Source organism: Rhinoraja longicauda, chromosome 6 (assembly GCF_053455715.1).
Source record: "Rhinoraja longicauda isolate Sanriku21f chromosome 6, sRhiLon1.1, whole genome shotgun sequence".
NCBI classification, from domain to species: domain Eukaryota; kingdom Metazoa; phylum Chordata; class Chondrichthyes; order Rajiformes; family Arhynchobatidae; genus Rhinoraja; species Rhinoraja longicauda.
This window is the reverse complement of record NC_135958.1, coordinates 56,594,384-56,615,633: the sequence shown is the minus strand read 5'-3', so window position 1 is coordinate 56,615,633 and position 21,250 is coordinate 56,594,384.

Here is a 21,250-nt window from a genome sequence, read left to right as displayed (position 1 = left end):
AATGCTTTTACTTACACTCTGCTGTTCACAATGCAAGGGAAAATGAAATGGAAAAAATATCAATTGATCTTATTTGCTTAAAACCTGTGAATTATGTAAACACAAGGAAGTGCAGAGGCTGGTTTACAAATAAAACCCCAAAATGCTGCAGTAACTCAGTGGGTCAGGCAGCATCTCTGGAGAACATAAATGGGCAGACTGAAAAAGGGTCTCGACCCGAAATGTCACCTGTCCATGCTCTCCAAAGATGCTGCCTGACCACTGATTTACTCCAGCACTTTGTGTGAATTGTGAAATCATTTCTGAGTCACAATTTCACAAAAAACAAACTTAATCGAGTGCGTAAAATATACTCGAATGTTAATGGTGAATGATGGTCTGCAAAATGATTTCACATCGAATTAGAACAAGTGTTAGAGAAAAGAGGACTGATTACTAAGTTAATAGGTTAAATATTTTTAGAAAAATATAAATGGTAGATACTCCAGCACTTTGCATCTAGTTTAGTTTAGTTTATTGTCACGTGTACCGAGGTACAGTGAAAAGATTTGGGTGCGTGCTATCCAGCCAGCGGAAAAACAATACATGATTACAATCGAGCCATACACAGTGTACAGCTACATTATAAGGGAATATCGCTTAGTGCAAGGTGCAAGGTAAAGCCAGCAAAGTCCGATCAAAGATAGTCTATCTTCAGTATAAACCAGCATCAACAGTTCCTTTCTGCACACTTCGTTAGGCCATATTTGGAGCATTGCATGCAGTTCTGGTCACCCCACGATAGGAAAGATGTGGAGGATTTGTAATTGGTGCAGGTGAGGTTAACCAGAATGCGACTGGACTAGAGAGTATTACCTTGGATTGTCTTTCCTAGAAAGCTGGAGGTTGAGTGGAGACCTTTAGCAAGTCATAGATAGGACATAGACACAAAAGGATGAGGGGACCTCATTGAAACTTACCGAATAGTGAAAGGCCTGATAGAGTTGGTGTGGAGAGGATGTTTTCACCAGTGGGAGAGTCTAGGACCAGAGGCCATAGCCTCAGAATACAAGGACGTACCTTTAGAAAGGAGATGAGAAGGAATTTCTTTAGGCAGAGGGTAATAAATCTTTGGAATTTATTCCTGCAGATGACTCTGGAGGCCAAGTCAATGGATGTTTTTAAAGCAGATATGGACGGATTTCATTAGTACAGGTGTCAGGGGTTATGGGGAGAAGGCAGGAGAATGGGATTGAGAGGGAAAGATAGATTAGCCATGAATGAATGTTGGAATAGACTAGATAGACCGACTGGCCTAATTCTGTTCCTATAACTTATGAACTTATGAACTTGTGTAAGCAGTGGAAGGAATGCACCGCCTCATCAACAATTCTTCCATCCCTGTGCAAGAGGCAGCGATTCTGATATTGGCCTCATTGGCCAGTTCAGATGCTACAACTTTGAGTGAAATTAAGTCATTTAATTTTATATTTAGAGCTACAGCACGGAAACAGGCCTCTCGGCCTACCAGGTCCATGGTCACCGTCGATAGCCCGATCTCACTAGTTCTACGTTATCCCACTTTCACATCCACTCCCTACACTTTAGGGGAAATTTCACGGAGGCCAATTAACCAACAAACACGCACGTCTTTGGGATATGGGAGGAAACCGGAGCACCCGAGGGAACCCACGTGGTCACAGGGAGAACGTGCAAACCCCATACAAACAGCATCCGAGGTCAGGGTTGGATACGGTCCCCAGCAGGGTGAGGCAGTGGCTCTACTAGCTGCGCCACCGTGCCACTTAATGAAAGAGTCTGCTTCAGATGACGACTTCCATACGTACTCATTTTAATTTACGGATCAGAGTTAAGTTTCCACTCAACCCCGGGTCTGCTGTTTCTCGTCTTTGACTCTTTTCTATCATTGTTATCTTTTCATCTGTAAACTACGTGCAGACTGAAGGCTGGTCGAACATCCGCCGATTGATTTCCTTCAAAGCAAGTTTCAGAAAAGAGTGAGAAGCAACATTGTGACCTTTATATTTTTTTGAAGATTTATTTGCTTCTATCAACACGAAGGGTTTCGGGTAGAGCTCAGAAAGATAAACTGAACTGACAAATTCATAAAACCATCTCCACAAAGGTCATGGACGATGGCCGTCCAGCATAATAAAATGGAGCCCACCGAGGATGTGGGCAGGTGGCACTAATCTTCTATATCTATATATCATTAATAATAATTATTATTATTTCTGACCCTGCAACCTCAATGTTTCTGTTGCATTCTGCACACAGATGGTAATATACTTGACTTTTCACCACTGAAAATCAAGAAGTTGCTGATCACAGTCCAAAGAACATAGAACAGTACAGCACAGGAACAGGCCCTTCAGCCCACGATATCTATGCCAAACATGATGCCAATACCCGCTAAGGGGTGGCACAGTGGCACAGTGAGGTTGCCTCACAGCACCAGAGACCCTGGTTTGATTCTGACTATGGGTGCTGTCTGTACAGAGTTTGTACATTCTTCCTGTGACTGTATGCCCCGGTTTCCTCCCGCACTACAAAGACATACAGGTTTGTAGGTTACTTGGCTTCGGTAAAATTGTAAATTGTCCCTAGTGTGTAGGACAGTGCTAGTGTACGGGGTGATTGTTGGTGATTGCTCGGTGGAATGAAGGGCCTGTTTCTGCGCTGTATCTCTAAAGTCTAAAGTAAAGTCGAAAGGTATTGAAGTTGACTTTTCATGACTGAAAATCAGAAAAATTTGCTGACCACAGTCCAAATAACACTGAACATGGAACATAGAACAGTACAGCACAGGAGCAGGCCCTTCGGCCTACAATGCCCATGCTGAACATGAGGCCTATACCAACTTCTGTCTGCCTGCACATAATCCATATCCCTCTATTCCCTGCGTATCCATGTGCCTATTCAAAAGCCTCTTAAATGAAAGACACAAATGGATAGGTGACATTTGAGACTGAAGGCATAAGGTTAAGTCCAATATAAATACATAAAATTCATCAGATATGCAGCCACAACTCATAAAGGCTTCCTCAGAGGTCCGTCAGTGTAAGTCCAGGTCATTCTGGAAGATCAGGAGAGAACGTACAATGGAAGGAACATCAAGACAGCATCAGCAACAACGAGGGGACAAAGATTGCAAAAGGACGACCTTGATTTTGGAACTTGGAGAAGACTACAATACTTTGACATGAACCTGGCTTGTTCATCTCTGATGAATGGAATCCAAGTCTACGCCATGAGTTTGGGATTTATGTGTAACAATAGCAAGCTACAGCAGTTCCAGAAATTCCAGAAATACTCAGCAGATCAGGAAGTCACTAGGAGCGATATGGATTAATTGGATACCTGTACATAGAGTCACCGAACTATACAACATGGAGAATGCGACTGGTGTGAAGAAGCCTTATGTCTTCAGAATAAGGGGAGGAGATGAAAAACATGTAGAAACAAGGAACAAAAATAAGACACAAAGTGCTGGAGTAACTCAGCGGGTCAGGCAGCATCTCCGGAGAACAATGGATTGGTGACGTTTCAGATCTGGTCCCTTGTTCAGACCCTCCCGTTAGAGTCAGAAGAAGGATCCTGACCTGAAACATCACCTATCTTTGTTTTCCAGAGATGCTGCCTGACTCGCTGAGTTACTCCAGCACTTTGTGTCCTCAAATGGAAATTTATGGATTCATGCAATAAATGGCACATTCAAAGTTTGATGGAAATGGGCTTAAGTCTTCAAATTCTGCATCAAGTATTTAAATAGTTTAATTTCCGTGACTCTTAGTTTTCTGCACAGTCGATAGATACTTAGAAATATACAATAAATGGCAGACTTTGTAGACAAACACATGTCATGATCAAGTACACTGTTGTAATCATGTGTGGTCTTGTTGCTGACTGAATAGCACCCAACAGAAATGTCTTTCACTGTACCTCGGTACATGTGGCAATAATAAACTAAACTATGTAAGAACAATTGGAGATACAATGAACTGCAGATGCTGGTATCCTGAGCATAAGCTAAAGTGCTGGAAGACCTCCCCAGGTGCTCCGGTCTCCCCCCACATTCCAAAGTCGTGCAAATTTGTAGGTTAATTTGCTTCAGTAAAAATTTCAAATTGCCCCCAAGTTGTGTAGGATGATGTCAGTGTATGAGGATCGCTGGTTGGCGCAGATTCAGTAGGCCAAAGGGCCAATTTCGATGCTGTTTCTCCAAACTAATCTAAACTAAAACTCAGCGGCTCAGGCAATATCTGCGGAGAAAAGGAATCGGTGACATTTCGGGTTGGAACCCTTCCTCCTACCAGGAACATCTTTAGAGGGAATGGACTAGAGGATGTTTTAGGTTTGAAGAAAAGTTCCAAACTGAAACGTTGCCTGTCCATTCCCTCCACAGATAATGCCTGACCTGCTGAGTTCTTCCAGCACTTTGTCTTTTTCTCAAGTAAAAACAAAAGTTACACCTAGTGAAGTCACGTCCTCTGAATATCTACTTTAGGATATCTATCGCCATCTTTTGATGATCTGTGATACTGCATTAGTTTGGAAGGTCAGGCGGCAACTGGTTTCTGTCCACCACTCATGATATACAACTGCCTCAGCAACAGTAATTTGATTGATTTCTTTCACCCTCTGTGTGAAAATATTTCCCCTCAGGTTTCTATTAAATCTTTCCCCCTTCACCTTAAGGTAGGGTAAGGTGAAAGTCTCTGTGCATTCACCCTGCCTATTCCCCTCCTGGTTTTATACATCTCTATCAGATCACCCCTCAACCTCCTGCACTCCAAGAAATAAAGTCATAGCCGGTCCAATCTCCCCCGATAGCTCAGGCCCTGGAATCCTGGTAAGATCCCAGTAAATCTTCTCTACACTCTTCCCAGCTTAATGGATGTTGATGCCGAATTATCCCACAGCCGTTCACACTAAGCATGTTTATAATCCTGACCTCTGCGGCTCTCCTTGCCTCTTGCACTACTGTACAAGCCAGCAGCAAGACCTCAGGTGAGGGGACTGCTGTGGGCAAAAGAAATGCCAATTTCAAACCACCAAGGATTGTTGAGGCACTGCCCAGGGAAGAGGTGGCAGCTCCATTGAGCAGAAGTCCATTGTTCTTTCTTGATGAGCCTTCTCATGCCTATCAGCCTCCTGCATCCTCGTTATTGCCCACAGCCAGTCAGCCACCTCATAAGACAGGGGTGTCAAACTCATTTTCACCCCGGGCCACATCAGCATTATGGTTGCCCTCAAAGGGCCGGTTGTAACTGTAAGACTATATAAATGTAACTAATCCTTAACATATTGTTAAATAACTGTCAGCATTTGATTATTATTTATTGAAATGAACAAATATTGTACATGCATTAACATAAATGTAAAAATATATGTAAGCACATTGACAAGTTGGGCCCATTCCTCGTAGGGTTTCCATTGCAACCTGGGGAAATCGCGATTTTTATTTAAAATAAATTGTCTTTTAAAAAAAATAAAATGAATCTCAATGGGTGGGGGGAGAGGAGGGGGAGGGAGAGATGGGGGGGGGGGGAGGGAGAGATGGGGGGGGGAGGGAGAGATGGGGGGGGGAGAGGAGGGGGAGGGAGAGGAGGGGGAGGGAGAGGAGGGGGAGGGAGAGGAGGGGGAGGGAGAGGAGGGGGAGGGAGAGGAGGGGGAGGGAGAGGAGGGGGAGGGAGAGGAGGGGGGGGGAGAGGAGGGGGGGAGAGGAGGGGGGGAGAGGAGGGGGGGAGAGGAGGGGGGGGAGAGGAGGGGGGGGAGAGGAGGGGAGGGGAGGGGAGAGGAGGGGGGAGGGGAGGGGGGAGGGGGGGGAGAGGAGGGGGGAGGGGGGGGAGAGGAGGGGGGAGGGGGGGGGAAGGGGAGGGGGGGAGGGGGAGGGTGGGGAGTGGAGAGGGGGGAGGAGAGGGGGGAGGGGAGGTGGAGAGGGGAGGGGTGGGTGAGGAAGGGAAAGGGGAGAGGGAGCCTCTGACACCGTCCTGCCAGCGGCCATCTTCTTTCTCCTTCACTGTGGTGCCGTGCTCCTCCAGGGGAGGGGGAGCGCAATTAAAGGCGGTACAGGGAAGGGGAGAGGGTGTGACCGAGGAGCCTTGGACCAAAGCCTCTCCTGTATTGGTGTAGCATCCTCAACCCCCTACTCAATCCCCCTTATCCCTCCTCTCCCTACCCCCCTCTCCCATCTTCCCTGACCCCCACTGTCCCCTTTATCCCCAACCCCCACTCTCTCATCCCCCACCAACACCCCCTCCTCCCCCCACCCCTGCTGTCCCCTTCCCCCACCCCTCCTCCCCACCCGCACTCTTCCCTCCACCCCACCCTCCTCCCCAGTAGCACTCTCCCTCCCACTCGCACTCTCCTCCACCCCCCATTCCACCACTCTCTCCTCCCCCACCCCCCCATTCTCTCCTCCCCAGCCCCACTCTCTCCTCCACCCCTAACCCACCCCCGCCACTCTCTCCTCACCCCCTCCCACCCCTACCCTCCCCTCCACCCACTTGCCCCACCTGCATTCTCACCGTCCCCCTCCCCCCCACTCTGTCCCTCTTCCCCCCACACTCCCTCTCTCCTCCCCCCACCCTCCCTCTCCTTTCACTCTCACTGTCCCCTTCCCCATCACCCACCTTTCCCTCCCTCCCCCACTCTCCCCTTTTCCCTGTCCCTCACAGTCCCCCTTCCCTCCCACCCCCACTCTCTCTTCCCCCCACCACCACCCCCCTCCATCTCCTCCCCCTCCTCCCTCACTCCTCCCCCTCCCACTCTCACTGTCCCCTTCCCCCACCCACCTTCTCCCCCTTTGCTTCCCCCCCCACTCTTCCCTGACCCCCAGTTCCCCTTCCTCCCACCCCCACTCTCTCTTCCCCCAACCACCCCCGCTGTCCCCCTCCCCTGTCCCACTCTCCCCCTACTCTCTCCTCACCCACTCTCCCTCTCCCCCCCTTTCCCCCACTCTCACCCCCCCCCCCACCCATAATCCCATTCCCTCCCCCTCCCCCTCCCCCTCCCCTCCGTGGAGCCGTTGGCAGTGAAAGACACTTACCGAGCGTGCAGGGAGGAGGAGCCCCGGACTACTGGAGTCAGGCAGCGGCGGTTGGACTACTCGAGTCGGGCGGGGCCGGTCTGAGAGCGTCGGGAGGGGAGCGGGAGGCGCGCAGTCTGAAGTGCGTCGACGCCGTCGGTGACAGCGGCCCTCGTCGACGCCGCCATCGGTGGAAGGGGACGACGACTCGAGGACGCAGTGCCCGTGGGTTGAAGGGACGGAAGGGAAGGATGAGGACCATCAGTCCGACCATCTCCCTCCTGCTCGGGAGACAGTGTCCCCCCCCCGGGTGTGGAAGAGCGGGGAGGGGAGGCGGTGATTGCGGGCGGGCAGCTCCGCTAACGGCGTCCATCTTGTGTGTGCGAGTGAGGAGAGGCCGTGCCGTGCGTGGTGACGTCAGACGTACAGCACTTGGAAAAATGTGTTTAGAAATGAAAGTTTGAAAGTTAAAAATGTCTGTAACTTAAAAGATATACGGCCAATGACAATTAAGCTCTCCCGGGCCACATAAAATGACGTGGCGGGCCACATTCGGCCCGCGGGCCTTGTGTTTGACACCTGTGTCATAAGATCATAATCCTACGATCATAAGACATAGGAGCAGATTTAGGCCATTCAGCCCATCGTGTCTGTTCCACCATTCGACCATGGCTGATTTATATTTTTCCTCTCAACCCCATTCTCCTGCCTTCTCCCCGTAACCTTTGGCATCTACACTAAACATCCTTACTCTCAATCTCTGCTTTAAAAATACACAATAACTTGGCCTCCACCACCATCTGTGCCAATGAATTCCTCAGACTCACCACCCTTTCGCTAAAGAAATTCCTCCTCATCGGCTTTGCTGATGCAGTCTGTATCTTGGGCTTAAAGATTCAGAGAAGTTCAAGATCATTCCCTACAGAAAACCATGGGCTTTCGACAAACTTACTGCAGCCACTGAAGTAGCACTGCAGAGGGGCATTTGATCAGCAAGCTTGGGAATGCACATAAGTGATGAATGGTTAATAGAACTGCACAGTGGTGCAGCAGACAGGGCAGCTGCCTCATCAAATATTGTTCAAAAGTCACTCTGCTGCGGTTTCAATTACAAATTTGAAAGTAAATGCACAGTGGTGCAGCTGGCAGTACTAATGCCTCACAGCACCAGAGACTTGAATTCAATTCTGACCTCAGATGCTGTCTGTGTGGAGTTTGCACGTTCTCCCTAGGACCACGTGGGTTTCCCCTGGGTGCTCCTGTTTCCTCGCACACCCTACAGATGTGCGGGATTGTAGATCAATTGGTCTCTGTAAAATTTTCCCTAGTGTGTAGGGAGTAGATGTGAAAGTTGGTAACATAGAACAAGTGTGTATTGGTGATCGATGGTCAGCATAGACTCGGTGGGCCAAAGGGACTGTTTCCACGCTGTATCTCTAAACTCAACTCAACTAAACTAAACTAAAAGAATGAATGCATTCTTGCCTATAAATGTGATAGGGTTACTTTGTGATTGTTTCCACATATCTTGTGGGGGGAAAATAACTCCAGTCTTGTCAAGTTCAAGAAAAGCCATTGACTTCCTCCAGCTGTTCTTGTTTTGTGCTATCAGGTTCTGCCAACTTGATGAGGTCCACTCCAGCTGTATCAACTCTTTGTGCTTCAATGCTACTGTGAGCTGCCCGATAGACAACAAATAGCAGCCTGCCTCCATCATCTTGATTTACATTAATAGAGTTTCCAATTCTGAATGTCCCATTCTTGTGTCATCTGCTCTGCACACACGATTCCAAGTCGTTAGTGTGATTTGAATACAGCTGTGGTCAAACTACTACTAAACGTACGAATGTGTGGGAAGGAACTGCAGATGCTTGCTGGTACGGAAAATAGACACAAAGAGCTGGAGTAACTCAGTGGGTCAGGCAGCATCTCAGGAGAAAAGGATCAGGTGATGTTTCGGGTCGGAACCCTTCTTCAGGTTGAAAGTAGAAGGGGGAACTGGAGGCGTGCAGCGTAGGTTTACCAGGTTAATTCCCGGAATGGTGGGACTGTCATATGTTGAAAGACTGGAGCAACTAGGCTTGTATACACTGGAATTTAGAAGGACTCCTGCACCTATTGTCTATTGAGGTAGGAAAAGACAAGAAAGTAGAGGGATGGGGATGGTTTCCTTTTCGTACCCTTTCCTACCTACAGTTCCCTGCCTTAGTCCCCCCCCCCCATAGAACACTAGTTTTCATCCACGCCCTCCATAATTTATAGAGGCCAATTAATATACCCAGCCCGCACGTCTTTGGGATGTGGGAGGAAACCAGAGCACCAGGAGGAAACCCATGCGGTCACAGGGAGAACGTGCAAACTCCACTCAGACAGCACCTGAGGTCAGGATTGAGCCCGGGCCTCTGGCGCTGTGAAAGGTAGCTCCTCTACCAGCTGTGTGCCTGTGCTGCCCTTGTTTGTGTGAAGTGACACCCAACAAACAGATCACAAACGGCGCGGCGCGGAACACACACCGTTTGCAGACTGGTACACTTAGTGCTGCCTCCGCAGGTGAATTTGTGGGCAGTCACTCTCAGCAGCAAGAGTGCAGCCAAGAAAGCCATGAATGAACTGCGCTGGTGAATTTATGTTGTCACTTGCTTTTAGTTCCAGTAAGGGGCGCTACTTCCCCACGTTGACAGAGGTGCAACTGCTCCTTCACAGATAAACACTAGGTGGCGTGTGAGACCAATGCAAACAACTCCTCTGCTGCAGAATTGTGACAATACATTTGGACACAGGCACGTGGACAGGAAAGGTTCAGAGGGATATGGGTCAAACGTGGCAAATGGGATTAGCTGAGATAGATAATCTTGGTCGACATGGACAACTTGGGCAAAAGGGCTTGCTTCTGTGCTGTATCACTCTACGACTCTATGACTAACATCTCAGTTGTCTTCCCGTAACTCCTCCACAATGGAGGCATTTTATTTTGTATGCTGTATGATTCTAAGAAGTGTCCCGACCCGAAACGTCCCCTGTCCATGTTCTTCAGCGATGCCGCCTTATCCGCTGAGCTACTCCAGCACTTTGTGTCCTATTGTGTGAACCAGCATCTGTAGTTCATTGTCTCCACTCAAATACACTATTGCTTTCCAGATTTCTACCCAAATGAGGCACAATGTCCCTGGAATGAGCAACCTCTCACTAAATTTGCCGCGGCAGGTAAGGAGATTGGATTTAGAGTTATAGAGTCGTACAGCATGTAGACAGGCCTTTGGCCCAACTTGCCCACACCGACCAACATGTCCCATCTACACTAGCCCCATCTGCCTGCGTTTGGTCCAAATCCCTCTAAATCTGTCCTATCCATGCACCGATCCTCCTTAATCCTTGATAAAGGAGAAGGACAATTGACTATTGAGGCCAAGTATCCTGGATAACTCAATCTGTGTGTAATGTACGAAGACCCAAATTGGTCAATGTGTGGTTCCCAGCATTTGCTGTTTCCAATAACCTGCTGCTGGCCTGGAAAACACATAAAGAAGAAGAGGCGTGGGGAGCAGAGGGAGAGGCAAAGGGGTTCAGTGTGGGAGAGAGGTCAAAATGATAAGAGAGAAGGGGTGGCGTGGAGAGAATAGTTAGAGGAATGAGGAGGTGGAATCAGAGGGAGGGAGAGAGGGAGAGAGAGGGAGAGAGAGAGAGAGAGAGAGAGAGGGAGAGAGAGAGAGAGAGAGAGGTGGAATTTCTCTAGGCAGAGAGGAGAAGGGGACAAAGGGGAGAGAGATGGATTGGAGGGAAGAGAGGAGCAGCAGAGAACAGAGAAAAGGGGTCAAAGGAGATGGAGGATTAGCAGAAGGCAGAGAGGAGGAACAAAGTTGGAAAATGAGGATCAGCGGGGAATGGAGAGAACAGAGCATGGTGAAAAGAGGATCGTGCAATCATTTTTAGATTCAGATATAGAGTGTAAACAGACCTTTTGGCCCACTGAGTCCGCGCCGACCCGCAATCACCTGTACACTAGTTCTATCCTAGACAATTTACTGAAGCCAATTAACCTACAAACCAGCACGTCTTTGGAGTGTGGGAGGCAACTGGAGCACCCGGAGAAAACCCATGCGGTCACAGGGAGAAGGTACAAACTCTTTGCAGACAGCATCCGTAGTCAGCATTGAAGCCAGGTTTCTAGGTGTGTAATGCAGCAACTCGAACGCTGTGCCACCATGCCTCTCCAAAGTTACCTCGCTAAAGATCAAACCTTAGATCTCACCTATTATAAATGATCTATTCGCAGCCTCAGTTTAGGGAGATTATATAGTATTTCAAAGGATAATTTACATAGCTAAATTTTGAATCTTTTCTAAAAGGGTTTTAGGCGTTCATGATCAGTATTCTGCATGATGTGTCCTATCTCCTGACTAACGAGCAGATATCTCCAGCTCACCAAGATGATTAAACACAGACAGGTTATTTTTAAATGGAACACATTTATTTATACAAAACAATTTGAACAGAGATTTTAACTTTACAATGGATTGGCAAAACATAAGCACAAATCTTATAAGTCGTGTAAATAAAAAACATACCACAAAGCCGCAGATAAACAAGTTTTGTCATGAAGATGGAAAGAAAGAATGCGGAGAAGATTTACGAGGATGCTGGTGGGGCATGAGGGCTTGAGCTAAAGGAAAAGGTTGAGTAGGCTTGGAGATTCTTCCTTGGAGCACAGGAGGCTGAGGGGTGATCAGAGAGACGTGCACAGAATCACCAGGGGAATAAACGGGGGTGAATGCACAGAGTCCTTTACCCTGGGTAGAGAAATCGAGAACCTGAAGACAGGGGTTTAAGGTGAGACGGCCAAGATTTAACAGGAAACTGGAGGGGGGAGGGGTGTGGAAACGTTTTCACTCAGAGGGTGGTTGGTATAAGGAGCGGACTGCCAGAGGAGGTAGGTGAGGCAGGTTCCATAAGAGCATATAAAAAACACTTGGACTGGTACATGGATAGGAAATGTTTAGAGGGATATGGCCTAACGCAGTCAAGAAGCACTAGCTTAGATGGGCTGTCTTGGTCGTCATGGAAGTGTTGGACATAATTCTGGCCCTTTTTGACTCTAAATTGTCCATCCGTGAAGAAGGCCCAGGGAGGCGATCTTTCTTGGACTGAATTTGAGGCATGAATTCTGTGCCTTCCCCTTCACTCCGACTCACTTCTACTGCTTTCCTATTTTATAATTCTTCTATATTTGCCTTCACTAATTATCATGAAATGACGTCAACTACAATTGATGGCTTTGTTGGCTCCACAGCCAACAATGGACCATTGTGGGCTCCAGAAGATAGGCACAAAAAGCTGGAGTAACTCTGTGGAGACTATGGAGAGGTAACGTTTTGGGTTGGGACCATTCTTCAGACTGATCGAACGTTCCCGACACAAATCGTCCCCTGTCCATTCCCTCCACAGATGCTGCCTGACCCGCTGATTTACTCCAGCACCTTGTGTTTTGCTCAAGATTTCAGCATCTGCAATTCCATCTTACTCCATAAATGTTTACGTCGCTGAAACAAAACAGTGAAGAGAATGTTTAAGAACTTTGCAGATTCCACCAAGTCCTATCCTACTCCAATGGTGCATTTTACCATTCATCGATAACTGAATCAAATGTTTGAGGCTCATTTTATTTGATCACTAATGAGCCATGCTTTGCGTTCGTACCAAGTTCATATCTTCATACACTGAGTTTGGAACTCCTTTTCATTGAGACTGTTCCACTTGATAGTGATTTTCCCCTAAAAATTAAGACAATTATTTAAAAGTTATTTTTTTCTTTAAATTTACAATTTTCAACACAGACATTCTTGCACCCTTATTTAACCTAATTAAGCATAAAGGTCTTTGGAATCAATATTGGTTGACACATTATTTGCACAATGATAGGCCATCTTCTGCCACATTGTCTATTGATATCTCGCTTCTTACAAAGTTGCAAGAGAGAATTCTAGAAAATAGCAGGAAGGAACTGCAGATGCTGGTTTAAACCGAAGATAGACACAAAAAGCTGGAGTAATTCAACAGGGTTACGCAGCATCCCTGGAGAAAAGGAATACAGGAAGGTGATGTTTCGGGTTGAGACCCTTCATCAGACTGAGTCTCCTGAATTCTAGCAAATGTCTTTTCAGTCATCGCGGCACACAGCACGGAAACAGGCCTTTCAGCCCAACCCGTCCATGCCAACCAACGTGCCCCACGTAAGCTACTTCCATTTGCCCGCGTTTGGCCCATATCCCATTAAACCTTTCCTTTCCATGTACCTGTCCAAGTGTTTTTTAATGGTGTTATTATATCTGCCTCAACTACCTCCTCTGGCATCTCATTCCATATACCAGGGGTGGCCAAACCGCGGCTCGCGAGCCACATGCGGCTCTTTGACCTTTAATATGCGGCTCGTGGAAATACGTTGGCTGAGCTCCTTTTTTCATCACAGTTAATATAAAAGGTAAATAAGAAAAAATTTCAAGCTTTATAATTATTTACTGGGTATGAATTGAGACCCCATTGGAATAAAACGTAAGTTTAATGTTCATGGTTAGCAAAAATATTTAAGAATTTAAATCCTGATTTTAATGCTAAATCTGAGTGAGGCATTGTTCTTTAGTGCTGGGGGAAGGAATGGTGGGAGGCAGAGGGATTCAAGAAATTTCAGGTCAGCAAAGGTTACAGAGGAATGTCAGAAGACTGAGGTCATGGGTAAGGGGGTTAAAGATTTGGGTGCGCCGGGGAGTGGGAATGGTCACAGGTGGCTTAATGAGTCTAGGCCCAGTTTTATAACAAAATGTGTATGTAACAATAAAAACGTATGTGTAAATTTTGTTCATGTCTTGCGGCTCTCAAACATCTGAACTTTATCGTATGTGGCTCTTACATTAAGCAAGTTTGACCACCCCTGCCATTTACCTACCATCCTCTGAGTGAAAAATTTGTCCCTCAGGTTCCTTTACACCTTCTCGCCTCACCTTAAACCCCCTGGTTCCTCAGGGTATAAAAAACCCTGTGCATTCATCCTGTCAATTCCCCTAATTCAATTTTGGAAAGGTGAACAGTGGACATACATGCTGTTAATACCCCTAACAAGTAGTAGTGGGTTGGCTTCCTGAATGAGAGAATCTCTCTGACGACTTAAACAATTTCAGAACTGCAGGTTCAAAATGACCAAAATTATTTAAGTTCATTTACTATGAGTACACAATTCAATGTTTAATGATTTAATGATAATATATTGTCACATATACACAGGTTACAGTGAAATTCTTTGTTTTTGCATACAATACGCAAAGTACAATACGCAAAGAATCACCACGTATCTGGCACCGACAAGGTTACACTCATTTGAGTCCTGATGGCCCTATTTGTTCTTGGGGTCTCCCCCCCCCCCCCCCACCTGTAAGGTCCCTCATTGTTCTCAATAACCCCCACCCCTCCTCTTTGTTGCCAGTGACCTCCCCCCTACCAGATCTCTCTTTGTTCCCAGTGACCCCCACCCAAGCTGGATGCCTCTTTGTACTTCATGCCTCTACACCATCCACCCCACACTTAATGCTTCATAACATTGATCTCTTCCTTCGAACCATATTCGATCATCTCTACGGGGAGAAAAGATGAGGTACGAGGGTAAACTAGCCAATAATATAAAGGAGGATAGCAAAAGTTTTTTTAGGTACGTGAAGAGGAAAAAAATAGTCAAGGCAAATGTGGGTCCCTTGAAGACAGAAGCAGGGGAATTTATTATGGGGAACAAAGAAATGGCAGACGAGTTAAACCGTTACTTTGGATCTGTCTTCACTGAGGAAGATACACACAATCTCCCAAATGTTCTAGGGGCCGGAGAACCTAGGGTGATGGAGGAACTGAAGGAAATCCACATTAGGCAGGAAATGGTTTTGGGTAGACTGATGGGACTGAAGGCTGATAAATCCCCAGGGCCTGATGGTCTGCATCCCAGAGTACTTAAGGAGGTGGCTCTAGAAATAGTGGAAGCATTGGAGATCATTTTTCAATGTTCTATAGATTCAGGATCAGTTCCTGTGGATTGGAGGATAGCAAATGTTATCCCACTTTTTAAGAAAGGAAGGAGAGAGAAAACGGGTAATTATAGACCAGTTAGTCTGACATCAGTGGTGGGGAAGATGCTGGAGTCAATTATAAAAGACGAAATTGCTGAGCATTTGGATAGCAGTAACGGGATCATTCCGAGTCAGCATGGATTTACGAAGGGGAAATCATGCTTGACAAATCTACTGGAATTTTTTGAGGATGTAACTAGGAAAATTGACAAGGGAGAGTCAGTGGATGTGGTGTACCTCGACTTTCAGAAAGCCTTCGACAAGGTCCCACATAGGAGATTAGTGGGCAAAATTAGGGCACATGGTATTGGGGGTAGGGTACTGACATGGATAGAAAATTGGTTGACAGACAGAAAACAAAGAGTGGGGATAAATGGGTCCCTTTCGGAATGGCAGGCAGTGACCAGTGGGGTACCGCAAGGTTCGGTGCTGGGACCCCAGCTATTTACGATATACATTAATGACTTAGACGAAGGGATTAAAAGTACCATTAGCAAATTTGCAGATGATACTAAGTTGGGGGGTAGTGTGAATTGTGAGGAAGATGCAATAAGGCTGCAGGGTGACTTGGACAGGTTGTGTGAGTGGGCGGATACATGGCAGATGCAGTTTAATGTAGATAAGTGTGAGGTTATTCACTTTGGAAGTAAGAATAGAAAGGCAGATTATTATCTGAATGGTGTCAAGTTAGGAGGAGGGGGAGTTCAACGAGATCTGGGTGTCCTAGTGCATCAGTCAATGAAAGGAAGCATGCAGGTACAGCAGGCAGTGAAGAAAGCCAATGGAATGTTGGCCTTCGTAACAAGAGGAGTTGAGTATAGGAGCAAAGAGGTCCTTCTACAGTTGTAACGGGCCCTGGTGAGACCGCACCTGGAGTACTGTGTGCAGTTTTGGTCTCCAAATTTGAGGAAGGATATTCTTGCTATGGAGGGCGTGCAGCGTAGGTTCACTAGGTTAATTCCCGGAATGGCGGGACTGTCGTATGTTGAAAGGCTGGAGCGATTGGGCTTGTATACACTGGAATTTAGAAGGATGCGGGGGGATCTTATTGAAACATATAAGATAATTAGGGGATTGGACACATTAGAGGCAGATAACATGTTCCCAATGTTGGGGGAGTCCAGAACAAGGGGCCACAGTTTAAGAATAAGGGGTAGGCCATTTAGAACGGAGATGAGGAAGAACTTTTTCAGTCAGAGGGTGGTGAAGGTGTGGAATTCTCTGCCTCAGAAGGCAGTGGAGGCCAGTTCGTTGGATGCTTTCAAGAGAGAGCTGGATAGAGCTCTTAAGGATAGCGGAGTGAGGGGGTATGGGGAGAAGGCAGGAACGGGGTACTGATTGAGAGTGATCAGCCATGATCGCATTGAATGGCGGTGCTGGCTCGAAGGGCTGAATGGCCTACTCCTGCACCTATTGTCTATTGTCTATTGTCTCTAACCCATCTCCAAGTCCCACAAAACAGATGACAAACCAAGCCTGGGATATTGGACTTTCATTTGGACATAAGAGATTTTGGAAACGGGCCTTTCGGCCCACCGAGTCAGCACCATCACAAACTCCACACAAACTCCGTACAGGACAGGACCCGGAATCAAGATTGAACCTCTCTGCCGCTGTAAGGCAGCAATTGGTGGCATGGTAGAGCAGCAGTAGAGTTGCTGCCTTACAGCGCGAGAGCCTGGGTTCGATCCCGATTAGGTTGCTGACTGTACGGAGTTTGTACGTTCTCCCCGTGACCTGCGTGGGTTTTCTCTGGGTGCTCCGGTTTCCTCCCACACTCCAAAGATGTCCAGGTTTGTAGGTTAATTGGCTTTGGTAAAGATTGTAAATTGTACCCAGCGTGTAGGATAGTGTTAGTGTATGGGGATCTCTGGTCGGCACGGACTTAGTGGGCTTGAAGGGCCTGTTTCCACAATGTATCTACAAACTAAAACTAAACTAAAACAAAAGTCCCAGAATTTCATTGAAGTTAATGTGGATGAATTGAATCTTGGCAGCATGTGTTGGCTTTGGAGGGGGTGTAAATGGAAACATGTCTGGAAGCTGACTCCCACACAAGTTCAACCTCAAGTTTATTGTCATATGCATGGGTATGATGAAGTTCAATGAAATATCTTGCATGCAGCAGCAGCACAGGCACATAGACACGGGCCACAACTATCTGTACTTAACCCGAGCACGTGGCACAATTTGTGCTGCAATCCTTGGGAGAGGGAGATTGTAGGAGAGGGGCAATCAGAATGGGAGGGCCGGAGAGATGGAAACAGGAATAAAGAAAGGCGGGAGAAGCTAACAGGAAAACAGAAAGAGAAAGAAGGGGAGAAGGTGGCAGAAATAACAGGGAGAAGTATGTAGCTGGGAACCAAAGAGAAAGGAGAGTGGGAAAGGAAGCAGGAGTGAAAGGAGAGAACATATGAGCATGGGGAGAGGGGTGGAGGATGGAAGGGGTTGATACGGGCGAGGGGGAAGTTAAGGAGAGTGGGATATGAGAGGGGACAGGGCGAGAAGGGTGGAGAATGGAAGGAGGTAAAGAGGAGGAGGTGGGAAGGAGGTAGGATCGGGATATGAGAGGGAGAGAAGTAAGGATGATGTTGGAGGGAAGAGTGAGGAGTGCAGGAGGGAATAACATGAACAAGAGGAGTTTCCAGAGCGGAAAAGAGAGAAGAAAGAAAGAGGTAGGGTATAAGAGAGGGGAGATAGAGGCAGGATGGGCTTGGGTGGGTTAGAAAGGGGCAGGAACAAGGGGGCAGAAGAGAGGAGGAGAGATGAAAGAGAGGAGAGAGGAGACAGGAGAGGAAAGAGGGAGCAAGTGAAGAGAAAGGGATTTGGTTTTAGTTTAGTTTAGAGATACAGCGTGGAAACAGGTCCTTTGGCCCACCGAGTCCACACTGACCACCGATCAAACATACACTTGTTCTATTCTACAAGCTAGGGACAGTTCACAGAAGCCAATTAACCTACAAACCTGCATGTCTTTGGAATGTGGGAGGAAACCGGAGCACCCAAAGGAAACCCACGTGGTCACAGGGAGAACATACAAACTCTGTACAGGCACCACCCGTAGTCAGGATCGAACCTGGGTCTCTGGGGCTGTAAAGCAGTAGCACTACTGCTGCGTCACTGTGCCACAGGAGGTGATGAAGCTCTGGAATTGTCTTCCAGACACTGGATGTATTTAAAGTGGAGATAGACAACGTTTTGAAAGATGGGGAATTGAAAGCTGTGGGGAAAGTGGCTCAGAAGAGGAGATGAGGCCTTGGACAGATCAACTACGTTTATACTGAATGGTGGGCAAGCATAAGGAACACAGAACACCAGAACAAGCGGACTATCCTTGCTCCTATTCTAGGTTTAGTTTCAGGTTTATTATTGTCACGTGCACCATGAAAAGCTTGGTTCGGACCATGTATGGAGTCTGAAGAAGGGCGGGACCCGAAACATCACCCACCCTTTTTCTCCAGAGATGCTGCCTGAGTTACTCCAACACGTGGTGTCGATCTTTGGCTTCAGTGCAGCCTAGGTATCTGCAGATCGCACATGACTCGGTAGGGCGGCACGGTAGCGCAGCGGTAGAGTTGCTGCTTTACAGCGAATGCAGCGCCGGAGACTCAGGTTCGATCCTGACTACGGGTGCTGCACTGTAAGGAGTTTGTACGTTCTCCCCGTGACCTGCGTGGGTTTTCTCCGAGATCTTCGGTTTCCTCCCACACTCCAAAGACGTACAGGTATGCAGGTTAATTGGCTGGGTAAATGTAAAAATTGTCCCTAGTGGGTGTAGGATAGTGTTAATGTACGGGGATCACTGGGCGGCACGGACTTGGAGGGCCAAAAAGGCCTGTTTCCGGCTGTATATATATGATATGATATGATATGATATGACTCATGTTTCCAGTTGTACAATACCGCTTAAACAAAGGGACATTATTCATTGTTTCAAGAAACAGGGTGAAAAGTCACTGGTTGCTCTGAGATCACATCCAGGTGTAGATACATCAGAGGTTTTACTTCTACAGAATTGACTCTGCCGGTCTTAATTGCAAGGGTAGAGACCTCTTGGTCCATTTATATAAGGTCATGGTGAGACGGTATCTGGAATACTGTGTGCACGTTTGGTTTCTCATGCTAAGGAATCATAAACTTGGAACTGAGAGCTTGCAACTTGCAATGAAAAGTCACCAGTTTGACACCTGGGACTGGGGCGAGGTGGATAGAAATGATCCTTATGAGAATGATCCCAGGGATGATTGGGCTAATGTATGCGGGGTGTTTGATGGCTCTGGGCCTATACCCGCTGGAGTTTAGAATGACGAGGGACGATCTCACTTAAGCCTACCGGACAATAAAATGCCTGGATAGAGTGGAAGTGGAGAGGATGTTTCCAGAGTGGGACAGTCTAGAACCAGAGGACATGGACTCAAAATAAAAGGGCGTACTTTTAGATTGTGGTGAATCTGTGGAATGCATTGCCACAGACAGCCGCAGAGGCCAAGTCATTGGGTATTTTTAAAGCAGAGATTGACAGATTCTTGAGTAGTAAGGGCTTCAAAAGTTACGTGGAGAATGGGGCCGAGAGAGAAAAATAGATCAGCCATGATTCAATGGCGGCATAGACTTGATGGGCCGATTGGCCTAATTCAGCTCATATGTCTTATGGTCTTATGCTTGAGGTGGGGAGGGAGGAAGGAGAGATTGAGCTGACTCTGCCTACATATCACCTAACAAAAAGGTGCCTGTACCCACAAAACAAGTAACAGGACACTATATCAGTCTCGTGTTTAGCTTGTATGAGGTGCCGGTACATAATGTCAGTGAGTTACTGTGAGTTACAGGTCCTGATTCCACCCTCCTTTTATACTGTTTGAGGCTCTCTTTCCTGCATAGCTTTAAACTCAGCTGATCAACCGAAAAGATTATTATACCGATGTATAACATTTTAAAAATAGTGAATTAAGAGCGTGTTATGTGTATTAATAGGAGTATTATCCAATAGTTTAGAAACCCGCCGGTGCTAGATAATCAGGGTTTTACTGTGGCTGTCACTTGTATTATATTGAATGATACTGCATGGAAACAGGCCTTTATGCCCATCAAGTCCATGCCAACTACTGATCATTTGTTCACATTAGTTCTATGTTATCCCACTTTCTCATCTAGTGTAAGAAAATAACTGCAGATGCTGGTACAAATCGAAGGTATTTATTCACAAAATGCTGGAGTAACTCAGCAGGTCGGGCAGCATCTCCTGCTGAGTTACTTTGTCATTTTTGTGAATAAATTAGTCATTTTGTGAATAAATACCTTCCACTTTCTCATTAACTCCCTCCATGCATAAGGCAATAAACAAGGGGCCACAGTTTAAGAATAAGGGGTAGGCCATTTAGAACTGAGATGAGGAAAAACTTTTTCAGTCAGAGAGTTGTGAATCTGTGGAATTCTCTGCCTCAGAAGGAAGTGGAGGCCAATTCTCTGAATGCATTCAAGAGAGAGCTGGATAGAGCTCTTAAGGATGGAGTCAGGGGGTATGGGGAGAAGGCAGGAACGGGATACTGATTGAGAATGATCAGCCATGATCACATTGAATGGCGGTTCTGGCTCGAACGGCCGAATGGTCTCCTCCTGCACCTATTGTCTATTGTCTATTGTCTATTGTCAGAGGACAAATAACCTCTAAACCTGCACGCCTTCGGGATGTGGATGGAAACCGGAGCACCCAGAGGAAACGCAAGTGGTCGCGGGGATCTGACCCCAAGATTCACTATCTTCCTTATTTGGTCAGAAATGCTGGGAAAAGTTGATGAATTGACACAGATATTATATTCGTGAAGCAGTTTAGAGAGTTAACAAGTGTTTAATCTCACTTTCCTACCAATGGGCTCGGTGGTGTTTTCTCGATTCAATAATACTTTACTGTCACATGTACCTAGGTACATTCAAATTCTTTGCTTAATAGTCAATAGTCAATAGCCGCTAATTTGTCACATACACATAAATGTGTAGTGAAATGAAACATTACCCGCAGTTGAACAATAAGACCAATAAGAATAATCAATAAAAATGCAATAACACATACAATCACAAACTAACACCAAACAAAAAGAAACATCCATCACAGTGAGTCTCC